The sequence below is a fragment of the Periplaneta americana genome, chromosome 15 (genome assembly GCF_040183065.1).
Source record: "Periplaneta americana isolate PAMFEO1 chromosome 15, P.americana_PAMFEO1_priV1, whole genome shotgun sequence".
NCBI classification, from domain to species: Eukaryota; Metazoa; Arthropoda; class Insecta; order Blattodea; family Blattidae; genus Periplaneta; species Periplaneta americana.
The window spans coordinates 86857871-86881471 of record NC_091131.1 but is presented as its reverse complement, the minus strand read 5'-3'; the positions used below and the strand labels follow the sequence as shown (position 1 = coordinate 86881471).

The window sequence follows — 23601 nt, the reverse complement described above, 5'->3', positions numbered from 1 at the left end:
AAGGTGTCGCGATACTATAAGGACCTGAATGCGCGCAAGAAGCGGCATAAGTAACATCGATTTTCAAGTTCATATATTTCGTAAAAGAGGAAAAACTGAAACAAACAACTATCAGTAAGTTCCTTAACGAACGAAAATTGGCTTAAATATGCATTTTCATTAAATTCAAGCTACACACCTGGGACGGTTCCCTTGTTAGTCATGTGTTGTGTTACGACGAAATAGTCCAACATAAATGATAAGGGGAAAACTCCGATTGAGGTAAATTATTAAAAACTCGATACATTTTATATGAGGTTACAAATTCAGAAACAGTAAAAATAAATTGTCGTCATAGAAGATACGATACCGGTGCACAAGGTTAATTTAATAACAGTAACGTGCTTTGTTATATAGCATGTGTGAGGTTACGAAACGTGAGTAGCTACGAAATGATAAAAAAAAAGCTTCCTTAACAAAGAAAGAAACGACCTGGAACTACAAACTCAACCTTCTTGTCCATCTCGCCAGGTGTTACGTATAAGCATAAATTCTGGAATGATCCGCATTCCGAGATCGAAAATGACCTTCAGCTACAATACACGTGCGTTCCAACATTATTCTTCCATATACGTATCATTAAATGGAACTCGTAATCATTAGCGTGCAAGACGTTCCCAGATGAAATCCTTCACTCAACGAAATAACGTCCTCCATGCAGAGGAAGGCTAAGAAAGAGAACATGTTACAAGCAGTAATATTTTTCGTACGGATAGGGTTACTACACAGTCTAGTATATACAGTCACGAAGCTTGAGTTGTGAGGGTGCTAGGAACAATAGACTGTGCAGGTACTATTTCGCATTGTCAGTAATGAGGCGATATTAGCGATCCTAGTGGTTAGCAACTATCTATGGATGCATAATTTACTAAGTATTGAGCTTCGTGACTATATACTAGACAGTGGTTACTGTAAGTTTGCGATACAACATTTTGTAAGTAGGCTACTTAGCATTTGGTCTTTCGGTAGCTCAGAGCTAAAGAAAGAACTTTTCCATTCTCTGACTAGAATTTGATCCCTAGCCCTTCACAAAAATATATATTGGTTGTAGATTAGATCAAGAAAACGAGGATTTTTGTTGTATTTCTTAAAAACATCCATCTCTCTCTATTCTAACTATACAAAAAATACGATGAAAATTAAAAATTGTTTGGTAACTTCTCCTAATTTTCCCTCCGATTTCACACTCGCCCTTACATCATTTCTCCATCTTTCTGGCCGACGGGTATTTTGGACACTGACATCGATCGTAAAGAAAAAACTATAAATCTTGTTGACTGCCTTCATCTATAGCGTCACCTTTGCACTACATTATACAAAAATGTAATGATTTGAAATGGACTGAAAATTACTACAGTTTTCTCCAGAAGAAGAGAGAATTCGGAAGTCGTCGAGAATCGCGATGAGTAAGAGGAATCAAACGTCAGTACTCCCCAAATATTCTATCTCTTGGTTAGCTAGTTTGTTCACCAATACTGAGTATCGATGCATACAATAAAAATGAACAAAAACGTGTGCATATTACCACAATGAAACTTGATCTAGCGTGACTGAAAGATAAGGGCAATAACATAGCAACACAGTAACTTGTGGCACAAATTCGTCGGCGATCAGACTCATTGTTCCCGTGGGGTCTTGCAATGAACTTATCTCCCACAGGTCAGGTGTATCACTATCCACCTGCTCTGTGCCGCTTCACTGGCTACCGACCGACGGACATCGATAACGAGGTCTTACTTTGAGGACACAGGCTCCCAGCCAGCTTCGACTAAACATGATACTCAAATAAAAAGAAGAATACCAACGATCCATTCAACAATGTATTTTTAAAGCCTCGATGAAGATGTGGACCAGAGTTTTTAATGGTTGCTCCGCAAGTTCTAATTCTTAGTTACCCTTTGAGTCATTTACTTCACTCTGAATATGCACTGAATTTCTAGTCAAACACTCCCCATTTTATACTTCACAGTTTTGGGATATGAAATACTGTATGTCGTAACATTATTTACTGAAGTCCACGAATAATATTAATAGTAGTAGTAGTAGTAGTAGTAATAATAATAATAATAATAATAATAATAATAATAATAATAATAATTACAATAATATAATAATCATCACAATATTAAACCAGATGGTTTGTCACGATCTTTATCCAGTGTTGTAAAAAATGATGTATTCACTTTGTACTTTCCTGCAAGTCAAGGACATATTGCCAATTGAGTTTGTATTTAACGATGTTATATGTTATAGTTTCTACTGTTAATTCTTGCGAAGTATTTATAATTCTCTCTTATATCCAGCAGTCTTCCTACTTATATATATATATATATATATATATATATATATATATATATATATACACACACACACATATATATCTATATCTATATACATACATACACACATACATAAATGTATGTATATAAGTACTCGTATTTTCAAACTTCCAATAAATACACAGACCATCGGCACAGACTCGTGGTAAAGCCTTGGTTTTTCTGAACCGACGCATGCGACGTGCGAGGCCCGCCTAGCACAAACACGGACTACACGAGAGATAGTGAGTGGTTTCTATAACTGCGAGATGTGAGGTCTGCGCACCTCGCAGCCATAGAAACCACTCACTATCTCTCGTGTAGCCCAGATTTGTGCGAGGCGGGCCTCGCACCTCGCACGTCGCATGCGTCGGTTCAGAAAAACCAAGGCTTAACAGCTGGAACTCATCTGATACTGCGTGCGGGTATATGTTCGAATCCCATTCGGGCTGATTACTTCTTTGGGTTTTCTTAGCTTTTGCCAATTGTAATTAAGGGGAATGCCAAGTATTCCCAAGGGATGTCCTCTGACTCATATCGTCAAATACAATTTCTTTCGGCATTATTAATGCCAGTTAAGCTAGATAATCTCGTAGTTGACACAGCATCGTTAATAATGGATTAAAAATATGTACGAGTACACCATTCTTATTCTTTTGTATATGATCCTACCATTTTCAATTGTGATTTCCTCTTAAGTTCTATAATGTTTACATCTCCCGTCTTTTGTTATTCTGTCAACTGCAACTTACATATACTAAGTACGGTAATTTATTTCTCTCGGTTCTGTTCTTTCTCGCTCTTTCGTTAACATTGTTTTCAGAAGAGTTGTTTGCTTCTTCTTATAACATTTCAGCTGTATTTTTATAACATATTTTCCACATATATGTATTAAAGACTGCAACTATTTTCTGAATTCAAATTTTCTTCCTATAACAATTATATGAATACCAAATGGCCCAAGACCCAATTAGTCTCTCATGAAATGAAAACCAGCTTCTTCACCGGAGACAAAAGCTGACGGTACTTGACCTGCCTGCCTTCCTTGTACACTGAACAGCCATTTTCTTTTAGTCTTTACAAGAACTCTTGAATCTCAGTTGTAGTTAAAATGACGCTGGACATCACATTCTAACGAAATAAAATGTTCGGCTCCATCAAGTTATTGATTTCACCATAAAACAGAGCGTCCTCATGCTTATGCAATTCAGTTATAGGATAACTGCGTAGAATTTTTTTAAGAAAATTGATAAATCATTTTCGAATTATAAATTTATATAACGATATAACATGAATATATTAAGTGAGGTAAAGACTGGAACAACCTTCTTTATATAAAAACTATAATATATATAATGCTGTAATAATGCCCGCCTTTTTATCGCACAATGAAGACCAAAGTATTCATAAGTAACACAGGAAATCATGAAGGTCGTTTAAATAATAGCGTGTTCTGGAAGATGTAAAACGTTAACCATGACACAGTACTGAACTTCATATTAAGCAGAACAATGAAATTGGAACATGCTATGGTAAAGTATTGAAATTGTGGATAATGAGGAATATATTATGAATTTAATCGACCGCAACTACTAGCTCAGTCGAAAAAGCGTCTTAAAAGTGGCACAACAGTTCTTATTTTCTGATGACTGTGCTGTACTTTAAAACGCAGGCGTTTGTGCCTACTCCATACATTCCGAGATATACGTTCGCTCGGAGAAAACCCAGGGGAAGGGATGCAATAAGTAAGCTACCGAGCAGTGGTTGTTCTTACACAACTCGACACGCGACTAAGGAAACAGCATTGCAACACTTACTAGAGTACGTCACTTAAACGTCCCCTTACGATCTATGTTTATTTTCATTAATAACATTTGTCATTCTTATTGAATGAATGAATCTAGATCGAGAGTAACTGAACAAGTCTAGTTTTAACTAGTTAGGATGGATATTATCATATACGAAAATTAATTATGTAGAAAATAAATTAAATACAGTTTGGAAATTAATACGCAATCTCAAATGAATAGGCCTATTATTTTAGAATATGTCCTGAAACAATTCAATTTTTTCATGAAGTTATGGTTATTTCAATGTTAACATTCCGAGTTCTGAAATGTGGACTGCAAAATAAATGAAGACAAGAAATGAACTAGAAATCAATAATAGTGTATATGATATTAACTGCCAAAAAATACTGTTTTAAAGCATACAGTAAATAACCAAGGAAATAACGTTTTTTTCTGTAGCTGTCAGAGTTTTCCTAGAAAAAAAATGTTTTTTCTGAGACTAACTTGAGAGAGAGAGAATAGACAGTCATTATTTACTTTGCTCGATGCGTACGTTGAAGCAGTCGTTTGTTACTCTGTTGTGTATTGGTATGTGTTGGGTGAAAGGAATGAGCAAACTAAAACATAAGAACATAATTTATATATTATATCTTATATTAAATAAAATACAAGTAACTGAACAGATCGTGAAAGTTGTTTTTGAAATGTTGGGACAAGAAAGGTTAATCTCCTATTCAAAGATATACGAAAATTATATCCTTATTGATTCAAGGGGAAAAAACTTGATTCCAAAAGGAGTGTTTTTATGAAGAATCCGTGATCTTCGATCTAAATGGCTGTGAAAAATAGCGTAGGAATCCATGACTATATAGAGTTTCCTTTCTACAAATAGTTTTGACTCACATGCATTAAGTTCGCGCAGCCCACATAGCTTTCTATGCTGTGTTCATAAAAATTCTTTACACGGAGTAAAGAACTGCTGCATTATGCTATTACGTTCGTCCTTTATCGACGATAAGCCTCTGATGGCCTTGACGATGAACCACAGTTTTCTTTACACACGTGAAAGTCCCTCCAAAAAATTTGTATGACGGCGCATGTTTATGTTTTCTCCTGACAATATATAGCTCTGTACCATAAGCCAATATTTTTCTTGTAGCCAAACAGAAAATCCATTACCCTATCCCAAATATACGTAAGTAGAACACCGAGTACGTAAATATTCTTACTGTTGTGGGATGTAGGAATGGAATTTCGGGAGGGGAGCACTATGACACAGAACTGCGATCTTTCACGATCTGTTGCGCTAACCCTCAAGCTAGGTGCATTCCCAAACCCACACCGAATGACTACACTAAGGTTCGTTGCGACCCATTTTTCGAGCAGGCAACGCTACTCGTCCATAGGCCAGCTCTATACATCGCCAGCCGGCGCGGCGTTCGGGGAATAGTACCGGTATGGAATGACGACGAAATTGAGAAATGTTGACGGAATTATATAGTTCCCTAATATAGGTAAGGGCGGCCGGGTAGCTCAGTTGGTAGAGCAGCTGGCTACGGACTGGTAGGTCCGGGGTTCGATCCCAGGTGGTGACAGGACTTTTTCTCGTTGCCAAACTTTCAGAACGGCCCCGAGGTTCACTCAGCCTCCTATAAAATTGAGTACCGGGTCTTTCCCGGGGGTAGAAGGCGGTCAGAGCGTGGTGCCGACCACATCACCTCATTCTAGTGCCGAGGTCATGGAAAGCATGGGGCTCTACCTCCATGCCCCCCCAAGTGCCTTCATGGCATGTTACGGGGATACCTTTACCTAATATGGGGAAACGGGAGAACCCCGAGAAAAACCCAATTGCGACTTTGTCCGTTACAAGTTATGCTATGAATTCTTCAATGAAAAATCCTAGGCCTGACCAGGACTCCAACCTGGACCATCTACGTCACAGGCTGAAGGTCTGAACGCTCAGTCACCGCAGCGATTATGTGGTTAAATACAGTATTCGACGATCTCGAAATCAATTCTTGTTCGAACAGACGTGGAATATTCTCCAAAATAATATATAATATATAGGCCCTACACAGTAGTAGGCCTACCTGAAAGCCAGATTTGCATAATATACAGTATTTCGTTACTGGAGATACGTTAACAGGAAGCCACAATTTAAGTCACACAGAATTTGTGTGCACTCAAAGTTGGGTTCTGGCGTCTTGTCAGCCCATTTAGGTTGTGTGGATATAAAGTTCCTGGGGTAGCTCAGTCGGGAGAGCATTCGTGCGCTAAGCGAAGGGTCCCGGGAACGAAACCCGTCCCTGAAACAATTTTTCCTTGAAATTATTCAAAGTCTGATACCATACTTTATATTCTACCATTTATTTTAAATTTTCAAACAAATAATGTTATTAAATAAAATCTATGTTAATAATCGTAATTAATTCCAAATATATTTAAATAATAAAATCTATGTTAATAATCGTATTAATTCCAAATATATTTACCATAAAATTAATTATTCATTAGTTGATATCAGATTTATATACAAATGCATGTTTTCTTTGCTCTCACACATGATATGCAAAGTGGGACCGAAGTATGCTTCACGTTCTCCTAAATCCATATGTGAAGTTTTATAACGGATAATACTAGTATTATACCTGCATATGTTGGCTATTGTGCATTACAGGAATAGAGGCTTAAGCAAGCTTATATTTAAAATAAATATAACCATATTATATATATATATATATATAATTCAACACATTCCCTTGCCTTTTCGTAACACCCAGTTTGTGAGATCATAAAGAAAATATAAGATGAATATTGCGCCATCACTCTGCCATGTATTGTCTGGATCAGCTTAGAAGTGAGCCATCAGCGTGGGTGTAAGCTTCAGCGTGAGTGTAGGCTTAAGTGTGAAAGAGATCACTAACTCCAGTTGCAAAGTGCCAGCTCGGAGATATTGGCTGTATTAATTTGTATTAAATAAGCAGCATGTTTTATTAGTTTTAACGGCATATTTAAATGCGTATTTATCTTTAGTGAAATTTTAAGTGCATATTTTTTCCATTTAAATCCATATTTGCATGCACATTTTAACTACATCTTGTGCATAAAAATCCTATATCTATTCATTATACTGTGGGACAGACTGATATTGTACCTTACAGATGTTCCTTCCTTCCGTATGACGTCATTCTAGAGGCCATCGTTGAAAGTATCGGTTAACGAGTGTTGGCTCATAAATAATGTAATATTATGGTAAATATACTTGAAATTAAAATATAATTATTTGAACAGCATAGATTTTATTACAACAATATCCACTTGAAAATAAAAAATAATCGGCAAATATAAAATATGATATCGGACTATATTCTTTACGTACTGTAGTAGACACCCAATCATGAGACATCACACCACGTGAAACATTTTACATCAAGTTTCACTCCCGAGTTGGACGGATAATAGTAAGAGCTTGATTTGAAATCTTGACAAACAGTTGACCTAGTCTTTTTATCAGGGATACGACATGTAGAATACTGTCTTTAGTGTATTACATCTCAGAGAAAGATTTACCAACAATTTCTCTCCTACACCAAAATCTTATGGTATGGTAATCATCTTTATTACCTGCTATATACCTAGAAAACTGAGTGGGAAGAACACATTCTTCTCCTTCGTTACAAAACCAGTTAAATATGAAATATCCAGCTTTCTTAGGCATTCCTTTGCCCCATCATTTATTTATTCCCTACATATCAAGAAGATATGTGGTGTGACTCATACTGCATGCCATAGGGAGAGTTGATTATTTCCCTCCAAATCTTATGCTTTCTCAGGCATTTCTTCTCTCTATCAAGTAATTTTTATTCTACTTGGCAAGCAGATAAGGCGTGTAATTTATACTGGATGCAAAGAAGAAATTCAATCCTTTGTCTTCTTCAGATAAGGTCAGAAGAAAAATCTTATCTTTTCTTAACCATATACAGTATTTACCCTTTCTAGCAATTTCAATCTTGCACTCCAAACACATTCAGTGGGACTTAGGCCTATACTAGCTGTAATCCTTGCCTCCAATATTTTTTTTATTCAACGGTGTGTCCTCAGCTTCAAGTCATTCAACCAAGTGTTCCCCTCTAAGGAGTTTTTTTATTGGTTATTTAACGACGCTGTATCAATTACTAGTTTATTTAGCGACGATGAGATTGGTATAGCGAGATGGTATTTGGCGAGATGAGGCCGAGGATTCGCCAAAGATTACCTGGCATTCATTTTACGGATGGGGAAAACCTCGGAAAAAACCCAACAAGGTAATCAACCCGCGACCGAGCGCAACTTCAGACCGGCAGGCAAGTACCTTAACCGACTGAGCCACGCCGGTGGCTTTCTAAGGAATGAAGCGCCCTAATAAGTTAATTTATTTTATGTAAATCATACGTTTATACTTCTGTCTTGTTTTGTATTATGTTTATGTGTTTTATGTATTTCATGTGCATGTTTCAAACCCGGCTGAATGCAAGAAAAGGCCTTATGGCCTTAACATTCTGCCAGGAAAAATAAAGCTACACCACCACCACCAATTATTATGGATTTTTTTAGACGTCATAGCGTTTTCCTCGGTACAGACAGGCGAATTACGTAATATCGGATTAATGGAGCAATAGTAGAATGTTGATAGGAGAAACGGGAGTACCCTTGAAACCTACCACCAAGCATCGTCTTTGCCCACCACAAATTCCACTTAGACCCACCAAGATTCAAATTCGAACTACCAGTTTGGAAAGCAGACGCTCTTTCCGTATGACTAACGGTATTGTCCCTTGTCTCTATCGTAAAAAAGGTCAGCTGTGAAATAACAAGCTTTTTAGGCATTTCTTTCGCCAACATTGTATTACACACTAAACAGATAAATATCATGAATCTCGTGACAAAGGACACGTATCATGCAGGGCCAAATATATAATAATCCTTCTACGTATCAACAGTCATTAATTAATTATGGTTTATTTAACGACGCTCGTAACTGCAGAGGTTATATCAGCGTCATCGGTGTGCCGGAATTCTGTCCCGCAGGAGTTCTTTTACATGCCAGTAAATCTACTCACACGAGTCTGTCGCATTTAAACATATTTAAATGCCATCGACCTGGGCCGGGATCGAACCCGCAACCTCGAGCACAAAAGGCCAGAGCTATACCAACTACGCTATCGAGGCCGACTCAACAGTCATAGCAGCAGTCGTAGCGTCTTACTGACTTCATATCACTTGAATAAACTTTCTGTGAATTGTGAAAGTTCCACATCAAAATTTTAGGTAAAAAAAAAATCTTGCACAGTTAGAACACTTCGTAGCAGTACAGAAATGCCGTAAAGATGACAATGTCCCCCACCACGAAATTAGCGAGATCGGTAAAAATACGAATTATTATGGCTAGCGTACCGTTACTTCCCTAAATATGTCTCAAGCGTACGTACAATCTTCTCACGCGGTCGAGTGTAGCCACGGTAACAAATTACTCCAAGTACCTCTTAATGCAATGAAAATTCCCAGACTACGATCAAGATGGAGAATGGAAACAAACAAGCTGCCTGCAATAATAACGGGATCGCGTCGTCAAGGAAGGCAGCTAAATCATGTTCAGAGATGGATCAACTATGGCTGATTTGTATTAAACTGTGAATCTGCATGTATGGCCCATGACGATAATTCCCTCAAAGCAAACCACTACCTTAATAGAATTAATAATACCCTACTATCCTGATTTTCATTTCGAAAAAAATGCAAGAACAGGAATTTGTTTCATTATAAGAAAGAAACAAGTTACTTAACTAACACAAATTTCAGTCATTTTAACAATAAATGACGTCCGTTATGTACAAAATGCTTAAGGCGTTGCGTTATAGTCCTAGTTTTGAATCCCTCCTCGAATACGGAAGTTTTTCTGTTGTCAATGTAATTTCGTATTTTGCTTGTAGGTGGGAAATCCAGCGTCCTTTTGACTTCACGCAATAGTATTGCCACGTATGGTTTACTTAGACTAAAAAAAAAAATCTCAATGTTGATAGAATAACTCCCAACCATAAACTATAAAATATAATCAGAGTTTACAGACTCATGTTCCAATCAGTGTTGCCAACCGTACGATCTGGATCGTACAAATGCGATAATTTGGTATCATGTACTATTGTACGATCCAACTCGCGGATAGTACGCAAAATGTACGATCCTGTCGACAATAGGGTAAAACATGTCAAAAAGAGAGGATTTTAAATATTTATTACAATTTAGGACATTTGAAATTTCATATACATACATACATACATACATACATACATACATACATACATACATACATACATACATACATACATACATACATACATACATTTCTGTAGTATTACGGATATATTTCACTTATACATTTATAGCAGTTTCTGTATGTAGCACAGAAGAACTGAAGCCTGTGTCGAAATGAACGCCCACCATTTTCAAAAATGTGTTTAAATATTCATATTATGATTATTTTTCAATCTAAATTCATTCTCTATATTGTACTCTAATGTGCTGTAAACAGTATAATATACACTGCATAATGAATATGTTCGCATGGATAGCTCAGTTCGTGAATAAAAACACTTATTGTTAATACTGTACTGTATTTTGATTAAACAAAAACCTAATGAAAATTATCAAACTCAAAATTGCGATATTTCCTAGTTTACGTAAATGGATTAACTACTTTTCTTCCCTCCTGTACCTAGTAAAGTAATTTGTTTGTATTTTACTCCAGTATCATCGAACTCCAGTCGTGGAAGGGGGTAGCAAACTGTGTTTTAGGTTCTCAGCAGTTAATCCAAAGGTATAGCCAGGTTAATATTAAAAATGTTAGTAAAATAAAATGATGTCCCTGTATGTTTAAATTAACAACCAGGGCCTCACTCCTACAAATTACAGCATTTACACACACAATGTAAGAGGATCCACTCAAGAAGCGAACATTGCAACTGAATCACACAGCGTTTGCGTACTGATCGGATCGATCTTCCTTCAGCATGTTCTCTTCTTTCTGGATGGGCACTCTCAAACTCAAAATGCACGATACTTGTCCAAAGAAAACCCAAAATAATGCGTGAAGCTAACAACCCTGGTGCACTAAAAGTTATGGAGTCGCGTGGAATACTATGTGATATTTCTTTGATGTAAATGCAAACCAACACACATTTGGGGAATAGCTGCACAGCATTGTAATGAAGTTCCTGTATGACTTGCCACTGAAGAAACGGATAAAAATGTGGATACATCAAGATAGGGCCACGTAACAATATGCTCTAATAGTTCGCCAGAAAGTAAACGAGATGTTCGGTGTGCAATGAATTGGACGAGGTGGACCTCCGTCATGGTCTTCATGGTCACCAGACCTCACATCCCTTTATGGGTTTATGAAACAGCATATTTTTCAGACAGAGTCTACATCTATAGATCACTTGAAACAAAGAATCACCCATGTTATCCAACACATTCAACCTGCAACATTTTTAAGCGTGAGAGAAGAATGTCAGGATCGAGTGAGACACTGCCTTCAAATAAATGGAGCACATTTTGAATATTTAGGGTAGTGAACATATTGCATACAATTGTATTTTCAATTAGACTAATGTTTTCCATTTGTCAACAGACTTCTGGCATAAGGTATATATAATTGGTTCATTTACGTCAGTATTTCTATATACAATGTAAAACTGTCAACCAAGGCAGCAGTTATATTTAAAAAAAATATATATCACTCTGAACATGTACCAGTACGTTATTAGCAACTTATATTTTGCTCATAAATCTGGTCATAAATATGTACATGCTCGAAGCCATAAAGAGTCAACTTTATACTCTGTGTTGAAATTATCGTTAAAATTAATACACATACATTGATCATTATGGCCACAGGTCAACGATCACGATGTGTACTTCAAATGGATGCATCTGTAGTTTTTATTTTAACTAGAGCGAGACACTCTGGGAAGTCACGTATATCTAATACCGCGAGAAACATTAAACGATGACATTGGTAAAAAGTAAATCAACTACCTCAAATTCCTTCCCGAATGTACTTTTTTCAGTACCGAAGAACGTCATATATAGACGCGTGACAAACCTAACATGCTCGTCTCCACGCACCATTTGGCAGACATTTCATGCGTAATGTGACGAAAGAATGGAGGTTATTCACAGTACCAACTCTACTTTACAAAGTAAAATAATCATCAACACTTATCAATTTCACACTTCTTGCAAAAGAGTGGCGAAATCGTCATTAAATTGATTTCTTCGTCTGAACCCAGAAAAATACGTCTATCTTACCCACTGATATTTAATTGAGAGAAATGAAGTTTCCATTTTGTTACGATGATGTATATTTTTACTAAAAGATTTAAAGGAAACTTTATAGGACAGAGAACGGCGATTTACCCAATGTACGAACAATGTTTTTTTCTGGTTCTCTTTTACTGGGTCTACATTCGCCAATAAAAAGATGTAATTGATATACCTGCAACAATAACCGTTTCAGAGAAATTAAAAACTACCTACTTATGAGATAGAAGAAATACTGTTGCTGGTTGCCCTTTATTTGTCGTGTTTAACCTCCTCTTTTCATCACCGATTTAATGTCAGTGCGATATAAAGGGCGGTATATCTTTGAACGTACCAACACTATAGACCAGTGGTCGTCAGCATTCGTTGAAATGGGTAACGGGTAAGGAGTCTATCGGAATATGCACCGTCGTGCAGAAGGAAGAGTGGGGGAAAAAGCATACATGCCAGCAGCCACGGATGCACGCTAGTGTATCTGTTATCCGCCGGTATGAGACGCTAGCCCGAGAGTGCATTGTGCTGATGACAGCTGCTATAGACGCTTTCAGAATGCGGGCCTCCCTATCTTTTGACTACCGCGGATACGTCGTAGGACAAGTAAAGGCAAGGGACAAACACCCACTTCAGATATTGCGTCTCCGCGAATTCAAAATATTAGAGAAGAACGATACAGTTAGTCAATTTCACAGTAAGCCTATTGTTTGCTATTATAAAATGCAATATGATTGCATTATAAATTAGTTTTTATTGCGGAGTTTCGTAAATAGTACTGCGAGTAGTTCTTTTATGTAAATCTGTATCCGTAAGATAGTTTTCTGTTCAGAACCAGCGTAGTAGCGCTATGGTCTGTAAGGGTAGATAATAACTAGTGACGACGAAATTACAGAGATGGAAACAATTCACTAGGATTTTGTAAGCAAAATGTCGTCTGCAATAAATTGGCAAAATGTTCGGAGGCAGTGTAGCAGGACCTCGTAAGGTAAAACTTTTGCGGGCCACAGTTCAGTTCACGTGTTGTTAAATACATAGGTCTATTTGCGTACTGCTACATTATATCAAAATCTTACGTAATACTCTTACGCAGCGAACTTTGAATCTTAAGACATTATACAGGATGTTTAAAAAATACGGGGCATAATTTCAGGTATGTATTTCCCACATGTAGACAATCAAAATAGTTCATTACAACATATGTCCGGAAATGCTTTATTTCCGAGTTATGGCCTTCACAACATCGAAATTCACCGGAAAGTTTTTCTTCCCGCAGGTCGTTGCCGTCAGAGGAGACATTAAGAGGGCACTCTGACAGTTCATTCCGAGGCGAAGGTTACATTCAGTGTTGTGTAGGCGTTAGACTGTGCGACATGTATTCAAATCAAGAGCTGGCAGAGATACACCTCATGCACGGTAAGGCGGACGGCAATGCTGCGTTGGCTCGTCGTTTGTACCAGGAGAGGTACCCACAGCGACAATGTCCAGATCGGAAGACATTTGTACGTCTCCATGACCGTCTGTGCGAGTATGGAAAATTTAACTCTCCTGGTTTGGGAAGGGGACGACCAAGATCTACAACTCCAGAAGTACAAGAGGAGATTCTGGAGGCTGTGAACACGACTCCTTCTATCAGCACACGAAGCAGCAGTGTGGTGTAAATCTGAACTTTCCTGCCTTAGTATTATTTACAGATGAAGCACAGTTCACACGAGATGGCATAACAAATTTCCACAATCAGCATGTATGGGCGTATGAAAACCCACATGCAACTGTTCCATCTCATCACCAGGTGCGGTTCTCCCTCAACATGTGGGCCGGTATCATTGGTGATCGATTAGTTGGACCCCATGTACTTGTAAACAGACTTACGGGGCAGGCGTACACAAACTTCCTGGAAAACACCATATCTCATGTTTTAGAAGACACTCCACTGATCAGTCGGCAACACATTCACTTCTTGCATGATGGCGTTCCTGCACACTTCAGTCGCACGGCTCGCCGATATTTGGATTGAAGGATGGATAGGTAGAGGTGGCCCAATTGCTTGGCCTCCACGCTCACCTTATCTGAACCCTCTCGATTTCTACTTGTGGGGCCATTGAAAATCATTGGTTTATTCGTCTCCGGTGCCTGATTTGGAATCCCTTCGGAATCGAATTGTGGCATGTTCTGAGGACATACGCAATACACCGTATGGGATCGTGTTCGCAGGTCAATGAGACATCGATGTGAGGTCTGTATTCAAGCAGGAGGTGGACATTTTGAACATCTTCTGTAATGACAACGACCTGCGGAAAGAAAAACGTTCCGGTGAATTTCAATGTTGTGAAGGCCATAACTCGGAAATGAAGCATTTCCGGACACATGTTGTAAGGAACTATTTTGATTGTCTACATGTGGGAAATACATACCTGAAATTATGCCCCGTACTTTTGAAACACCCTGTATAGCAACGAAGCCCCGATTCTGAGTGACAACACATCAATTCCAGTTCAGTTGTTATGAAGAGTGGAAACAAGAGTAGTGTGTAGATCAAGTGAAATATGAAAACTAAACTTAGAAGATGATTACTATAAAGAAATATTTTCTAGCAACGGCGTACGCAGCGTCTAAATTAGTGTGTTTTAAAAATATGTGGAAGTTGTGATAATGGGTTTCATCTTACGGCACGGATGTTTGGTGACTTTAAAAGCTGTACAATATTTTCTATTGTCTTAGATGGAGATCCCGTGTTACAATTCCTTGACTGAAGTCCCAAGCCAGAATGTAAGTGCCGAATATATTAGTCTTGTTCACAATTTCATAAACCACGCCACATGCCGACGACGTAACACCTAATATTAACCTACTAATACTAGCAATTGTAGCGGACGAAAGTGACAATTTCACCCGCATAGCTGCCAAACATTGCGCATGGAATTAGAAGCAAGCAGTGTTGACACATTTTGTCTTGTGTTCTATCTGAGGGAAGAATTAAAAAATATACACCTTTTTTCATGATAATGTTGCTTTCCCGTAATAATTTTCCTTTTGACCGCAATTACACAATAATGGGAAAAATTCGTCTAATTACTGATAACCCGTAATAGTTGGAACTTCTGAATCTCACTACCATTATGAAAACGGCTTTTGCTTGCGTATACCTCGAGTGACAGAACTTCCTAATGTAACGAAAAGTTTACCAAGTTAGCCACTGCAGTACTATAAACTAGTGGCGAACACAGATTAATCTTGTCGTCCTTCTATCACAACCGGGTCCTATAATCAAATACCGGACATCCCAGCATACTAAACAAACACCTGCATCACATTTTTCTCATAAGGTAATGAATGATACTTATTTTTAAGGAACCCGGAGGTTCATTGCCGCCCTCACATAAGCTCACCATTGGTCCCTATCCTGTGCAAGATTAATCCACTCTCTACATCATATCCCATCTCCCTCAAATCCATTTTAATATTACCCCCCATCCACGCCTCGGCCTCCCCAAAAGTTTTTTTCCCTCCGGCCTCCCAACTAACCTTCTACAAGCACTTCTGGATTCGCCCATACGTGCTACATGCCCTGCCCAACTCAAACGTCTGGATTTAATGTGCCTAATTATGTGAGATGAAGAATACAAAGCATGCAGTTCTGCGTTGTGTAACTTTCTCAATTCTCCTGTAACTTCATCCCTCTTAGCCCCAAATATTTTCCTAAGAAACTTATTCTCAAACACCCTTCATCTCTGTTCCTCTCTCAAAGTGAGAGTCCAAGTTTCACAACCATAAAGAAAAACCGGTAATATAACTGTTTTATAAATCCTAACTTTCAGATTTTATTTTCAATTCACTATAAAACGAATTTCTATATGAAAATTGATTTTACTCTCAAAGGCTTGTGACATACATTGAGCAGTTCTGCTATTTGCAGTCAAGCCCATTACCGATCTGACCACGCCTAAATCCGCCTGCAGTTTCTGCCCACACGAAAATTGTGCACAGATGTTACCTTTGTCAGCATGCGGTACTGCAAAAACTATTGAAAGAAGACCATGATCTAATAACGAAAACCTTTAATCTGGTCCTCGGACTTTCGCCTCAAGCAAAATATTTAGAACACAGTGAAGCAAATGTTAAAGTATAATTACATAGCATACGTCTTTATATTTTTTTCTATCACCACTTGCACATTTATTATAAATGACAATGACAAGAAGAGAGTTTGGAAGAAAATAATGAAAGGATCGCGCAACATCACGTTCTTGCAAAAAAAAAAAAAAAAAATTATAATAAAGTATGTAGAGTCGTAGTCACGGTTGAAAATATTTTCGGGTAAATTCGGAGTGGGTATAAGTGTAACGCTCGATGCAATAGCATTTAATATACTGTACTATTTTAAAATACTTTCCTTACTTTGCCAATCGCCGGCGCCCTCACGTTCAAGGGAATTCAATCACGCATTGAGCCGCACGGTGTAGAAACCATAGCTTGTAACTTTGGTTCCCGTACGTCAAGAATTTGTTTCTACTGTAGCTGACAATAACCAACAGATTTATACTTAATTACAGAATTATATGTCTGTAAAGAATCTTGATGACTGTGTGATTGTGATTGTGTTACCATTACCTTAAATTAACCATTACTACGTTCCAGAATAGTACGACACCGAGAAGACTGGAAAAGTCTAAAAAGAAGAGCGCTTCAAACCACAATGTAAATATGAAGACCTAGTTAACGACTTACAAGAGTACTCAAATTCGTATCGTCAAGTACTAGGGTTTGCTATGTGGTTCATAATGTTGAAGCATATCAATAGTAGATCTGTACAGTGGGTATATTATAAAGGTTGAAGATGGAATAATGTGTGTAAGCCAAATGCACAAGCGGAGAGAAGGAAATTAACTTGGGGCAGGAAGAGCAGACAAAAATCTCAACTGTATTGCTCGCCCACCGCCTGCTCGAACGCATCCATGCTTCCGATGGCTGCTTATACTGCCTGCTCAATCAATGGTCAAACACGTAACATAGACAGCAGCTCCTAACCGCTTGTGGATATAGGTCCTATACTTTATGTTTGTAGCATGTAATTAAAATATAACTTTGTTTCGCGATTCTAATAGCTTCGTTAATCCATTATATTCTTTTTTTTGTGTGGAACTTCTCTACTTTACTAAGTAGAGGTTTCACGAATTTATCCACAAGAGTTTCTGACACAAGTTTCCGATGGCTATTATTCCTAACAAACTTTAATATGTCACACTGACACAAAATAGACAGCACAACTATTTTTTTAATATAGTTTGTAGCAGGCATACGGATGGACATAGTATATTTGGTGCTGCCACCAACCATTTCAGCGAAAACATTGTTAGAATGGTCTTATATGCAGGCAGTATAAGCCTGCCATCGGATGCGTTCAAGCAGGCGGTGAGCTCGCCAATTGATACCAATCGAGCTAGCCCTTGCTCTTACGGAATTTAATGGTCTGTTCTTATTCTTAGACATGTTGAACTTTTACGAAAAATTCAGAGAAATACATTTTGTGAACCCACTCCGCAAGCTCCGTTGCAAGAGATCACGAAGCTGATACAACTGCTAAGTGAACTCCGTTGGTCACTTGCCTCTCATTGGGGCGTGCCACACCATTGAATTATTATTATTATTATTATTATTATTATTATTATTATTATTATTATTATTATTATAACAGGATATTCCCAGTTAAGATATAATATGAGCTAATTCGTATAATGTACATTTCGCAGGTATTACACCAACAAAGGACTATGAATATAGTCAAAAAATAACAAGCTGAGTTGTCGTTTAGGCTGAACATAATATTTTGAACCGAAAACGACACTTGATCACAGTTGTTCTAATAAAGAACGGAACAGACAACACCTGGCCTAAAGAACAGTTCTTGTTAATTGACCCAACACATCAGTCCCTTCTTCCTGGCCTTAGACTATCTGATGATGGGGACGATGCGTTTTGAAAGTATAAAACTATAAGTACTTCAAGAAATTTTAACTTCTATCACCTATGTAGCCATAGGTTAATATAACTTACTTAATTTTAGAGAATGGCACACTGTTTCTCTTAGTGTTATGACATCGACATAGAATCGAAACAGTACGAATTACTACTTTCAAAATCTCAAATCAAAATGGAAGAAAATGAGATTTTAAATTAAACTGACGAGATGACCGGAATAGACCAGTTACTTCAAACGTAGTCACTATTCTTTCCGCGTTCCAAAACCAAAATACTGGCCGAAAATCGTGAAAAAAATTATTCTCTTTATGACTAAAACCAGTAGGCCTACTTATTCTGTATCAGTACTCCAAGGTATAATGCCTTAAAGACGTAGCTACGGCATGAGATAAATTATAAATAGAAAAATAAGTCAATAGATGGATGGACGGACAGACAAATAAATAAACAGACATAGGGTGCTCCTATGCAGACCAGTCCTAGGTAGTAATGTTCCATCGGCTTAATGACGGTAGTGCGGAGAGCCCGTCCCGGAGAAGCTAAGCAGTAGAGAGTGGGGATAAGATTGGTCTGCGTAGGAAAGTGTGTATGAAACTGTCTGTACGGCGACGTACGACCACTCGCCGCCCGCCGAAAGATTTTGTTAGATAGAGGCTGGAATGGGGCAGGTCTGTCTGGAGAGAAACTCTCTGTATGTCTACATACATAAATAAATAGACAACATCTTTCGCTACTCATTTTTTTGACAAAATCTATATTAAAAGCGGAGAAGAACTAAGACGTGGCAACATAAATTTCTGCATTAAAGAGACAATAAAGCAATCACAAAGGATGAGTAGTACCTAATATCAATCCAATCCAACTGACTATTCTAATGACCAATAGAAAGTGGATCACAAACACTGTGTCTCATACTGGGGGCATGGGGCTACCCAGATATGTGGAGAATAAACAACTCATGACCAACAGACTATACACAAGGTCAGCTTTCCCCTCCGTAAAATTGCATTAACTTTTAAGTCGGTTACTTAAAGACGCTGTGTTAGCCACTCAAGTCATTTAGCGTGGTTTGAATTTATGATAACAGATGGTGTTTGGCGAAATAAGGTCAGGAATTCGCTATTTGAATACCTACTCGCCTCACAGTTGGGGAAAACCTTTAAAAAAAACCAACCAGATGACAACTCCAAGCGGGAACCTAACCCATGCCAGAGCGCAGCTCTGGATCAGAATGCAAACACGCCTAATGCCCGAGCTGAACAGGTAGTTCATTTGAGTTCATAGCCCAGCGAATTCCCGGGAAATTTATGACGGATAAAAACTATATTAGGGCATTTTTCTTCCCGTAAAGAATACACGAACAATTATTATTATTAACACTAAACATTTCCTTTTCACAGACGAATGATCGAGGAGAAGATTTGCAAACTCCTAAAATGAACTTGAGTATTAAAAACAGGTAAACTGCCTGGGCCATAACTAGTTTGTACAGTTACGTAAAGAGAATAATTTGAGACTACGGAATTATAATTTCGATTCTTAACAACACCAGTCGTGAGAAATCACACACGCCCCTCAATTTGATACCAAATTCCGATGTTCTTAGTCTACACTCAGAATTTCGCATTCCGTACTTAATTGGTTTACGAAATGTAAACCAGTATTTCTACCGAAACCATACTTTGACGGAAGTAGTAAGCTCCAAGCTTTTACACGATTAGATTTTCTGTTTTATTTTCAAAGCAAAATCTGCGTTTCATTTTGTAAATTACAACTTAAAATTATAAACTACGCCCAATTACTGTTTCTGACATCCAAAGAAGCCAAGATGTATCGAAAATACTGCACTTTCTTTTTCATACCAGTATATTTAACTTAACCTATGAAATTATGGCCCAATACTATACATTCAACTGTTTTGTCTAACCCACATTTTTCTTAAAGACATAATATACACAATATAAACTGCGAAGTAAAAAATTTCTCAGAAAAGAAGATTCAAACATTCTTGGCTGGAGAAAGTGTTTGTATTCAGTAATTAACCCTTTCAGTCACGAATTATGTTTTTGTTTGGAAAAGTCTAATTGTTTGTTCTTGACTCCTTTTAAGTTTTTGTGAATTGCCCACAGTCTCATTTTTACAGCATTTATTTTATTTTTTATTTTAGTTGGTTATTTAACGACGCTGTATCAAGTACTAGTTATTTAGCGTCGATGAGATTGGTGATAGCGAGATTATATTTGGCGAGATGAGGCCGAGGATTCGCCATAGATTACCTTGCATTCACATTACGGTTGGAAGAAAATCTCGGAAAAAACCCAACCAGGTAATCAGCCCAAGCGGGGATCGAACTCGCGCCCGAACGCAACTTCAGACCGGCAGGCAAGCGTCTTAACCAACTGAGCCACGACGGTGGCTTTTTTTTTTTTTTTTTTTTTTTTACAGCATGATGCCTGGATTTCCAGACATGATAATTGCGAAGATGTAACTTCAGAAACAAAAAACAATGCTTTACTTTAAAATGTAATTCTAAATGCAGTAGGAGTAGTACCTTCGCACACTAACTCTGAAGTTTAAGTCCTCCTATACTTCAGTCAATTAATGGCTTCTTGCCAGAGATCGGGACTCGATCCTCTGCAAATCCCATGGGATTTGTGAACAAAACTGTAAAACCGTGTAAGAGAGGCGACGTAAATCACAAGTAACAGTTTCAAACCGTAAGACACACAGCTAAACGAATGTGAAAATAGTACCCAAACAATCACTAGACACCAGAGCACAAACCCGAAGAACCAAACTGGAATTTATTGCGTACAATGATTTTATGAACAGAGGCTCTCTGGGTCAACAAATTTTGCCTGCACCCCTCTCGTGGACAGGGCCCTTTCACGTGCCATAAATCTGTGACACAATTCTCCCATCTTTACTTCTCCTCCTGGAGGAAACAACGTTAAGGATTTTAGTCATTTAAAACCCAGAAAACGACTATAATAGCATTGCAATCGTTAGACCAAATATATAAGCCTATAGATGTGTATATAGATCTATGCACACATTCACGGATTTTATTTATAATCTATAATTAGCAGGATTGGCAAATTATGCCTGAGAAATATCTTCTACACTATGTGTAAAATACGTAATTTGCCAAAAATGTAAGAAGAAGTAAATTCAAAACTTGCTGTAATATTACATTAAATACTTTTTAACAAAGTGTTAAATTGTTGAAGTTCCCAATATACCAGCATGCATGCATCATCATCATCATCATCATCATCATCATCATCATCATCATCATCATGTCGAGTGACCTGTTACAGTCTTGTTTTCTGTCCATCTCTTTAGGTCTGCGCTAAAGGATCTTTTTCCTCCCGGACTTTGGAAATCTGTTAGTGTTCATTCTATTGACGTGATTTTTTTTCAATCTTTTTGACGTCGCCAAATTTATTTCATCACTGGTTCATCATTGAGTTCTTCCATGATATCCTCATTCCGAATTTAATGTATTCCGCAGCCCTCCTCATGAATCACATCTCACATGGTGTGACTTTGTTAATACCATGTATTACTTACCGTGATTCACTCGATCTCTTCATATTAAATCTCCTTATTCTTCTATCCTTTGAAACGACAGTGTTTCCGTGTGTTGCTTAGCTACTCACCGTACCGATAGAGATCCCAGAGTTTACTAGTTATCGAAGGCTGTCGAAGGTTTTCATCATTTTATCATTGTGTTTCCGATGGCTCCCACCAGCATATTTTGTCTTTACTTATTTTTTCCGAACTCGTTTCACTGTGATAATGGATAGTATATTTGTGCGTAATACTAACTTCGTTTATTTTTATTTATCGCTGACCGAAGAAGTTGTGTTCACAGAGGCCGGTATTAAAAGAGAAAAAAAACACACACACAAAATTTGTTGTCCTTTTGAGAACTATCTGTGAACACTTCCCCCAAGGCGGCATCTTTGACATACTTCTAGATTGTTCGTGATAATGTTGTGATCTACAAATTTTTAGGGATTGGAATGACATAATAAAATTCAGTCGACAGCATGGTTCCGACGAATTCAGTGAGAATTTATTGGTCTACTCTGTGATTTTGAAATTAGTAAGATTCTGTGCTAAAAATGAAAGTTGGAAGATAGCATGTCGTATGAAGAAAGGCCTTTGCATAGCAAGTATGACGAACTAGATTTTATTCTCACAAAATTTGCACAAAATGTACATTTTGTAACTCGATAATTAAAAATACAGCGTCTTCAAGCGCATAACAGAACATGTAACTTGCTAATATATTCCATGAATATAATTTATCGCGCCTTGTAGAAAATCGTGTAAAATATTAGTTTTATACGTAAGATATGTATCATGTAATTTACGTGGCCAATCATGCTTATTAAAGATCAATGAAGATAAATGCCAAAAAGACGAAGACAATGGTCATAGGAAGAAAAGTAAAGAAGGTAAACTTGAGAATTATAAATGGGGCAGTAGAGCAACTGAACAGCTTCAAATACTTGGGGTGCACTATAAGCAGTAACATGAACTGCTGCCAGGAAGTCAGAAGGAGGATAGCAAAGGCAAAGGAAGCTTTTAATAGAAAAAGGAGCATCTTCTGCGAACCTCTGGAGAAAGAACTAAGGAAGAGACTAGTTAAGTGCTTTGTGTAGCATTGTATGGGGAAGAAACATGGACATTATGAAGTGAAGAGAACCGAATAGAAGCATTTGAAATGTGGATTTGGAGAAGGATGGAGTGTGGGAAATGGACAGAGTAAGAAACGAAGCTGTGTTGGAAAGTGTGGATGAAGAAAGAATGATGCTGAACCTGATCAGAAAGAGAAAAAGGAATTGACTGGGTCACTGGTTGAGAAGAAACTGCCTACTGAAGGATGCGCTGGAAGGAATGGTGAACGGAAGAAGAGTTCGTGGCAGAAGAAGATAACAGATGATAGAAGACATTAAGATATATGGATCATATGCGGAGACAAAGAGGAAGGCAGAAAATAGGAAAGGCTGGAGAATGCTGGGTTTGCAATGAAAGACCTGCCATTGGGCAGAACACTATGAATGAACAGATATTTACCAAGATAAAATCGGATCATAAACGAATTGTTAAAT

General features: G+C 37.7%; 1 protein-coding gene across 13 annotated transcripts in view; it reads right to left on the bottom strand.

Moving 5' to 3' along the window:
• LOC138715195 (phosphatase and actin regulator 2) overlaps window positions 1-23601 on the bottom strand; it is a 1243976-nt gene that overhangs the window by 697212 nt on the left and 523163 nt on the right. The window lies entirely within an intron of this gene.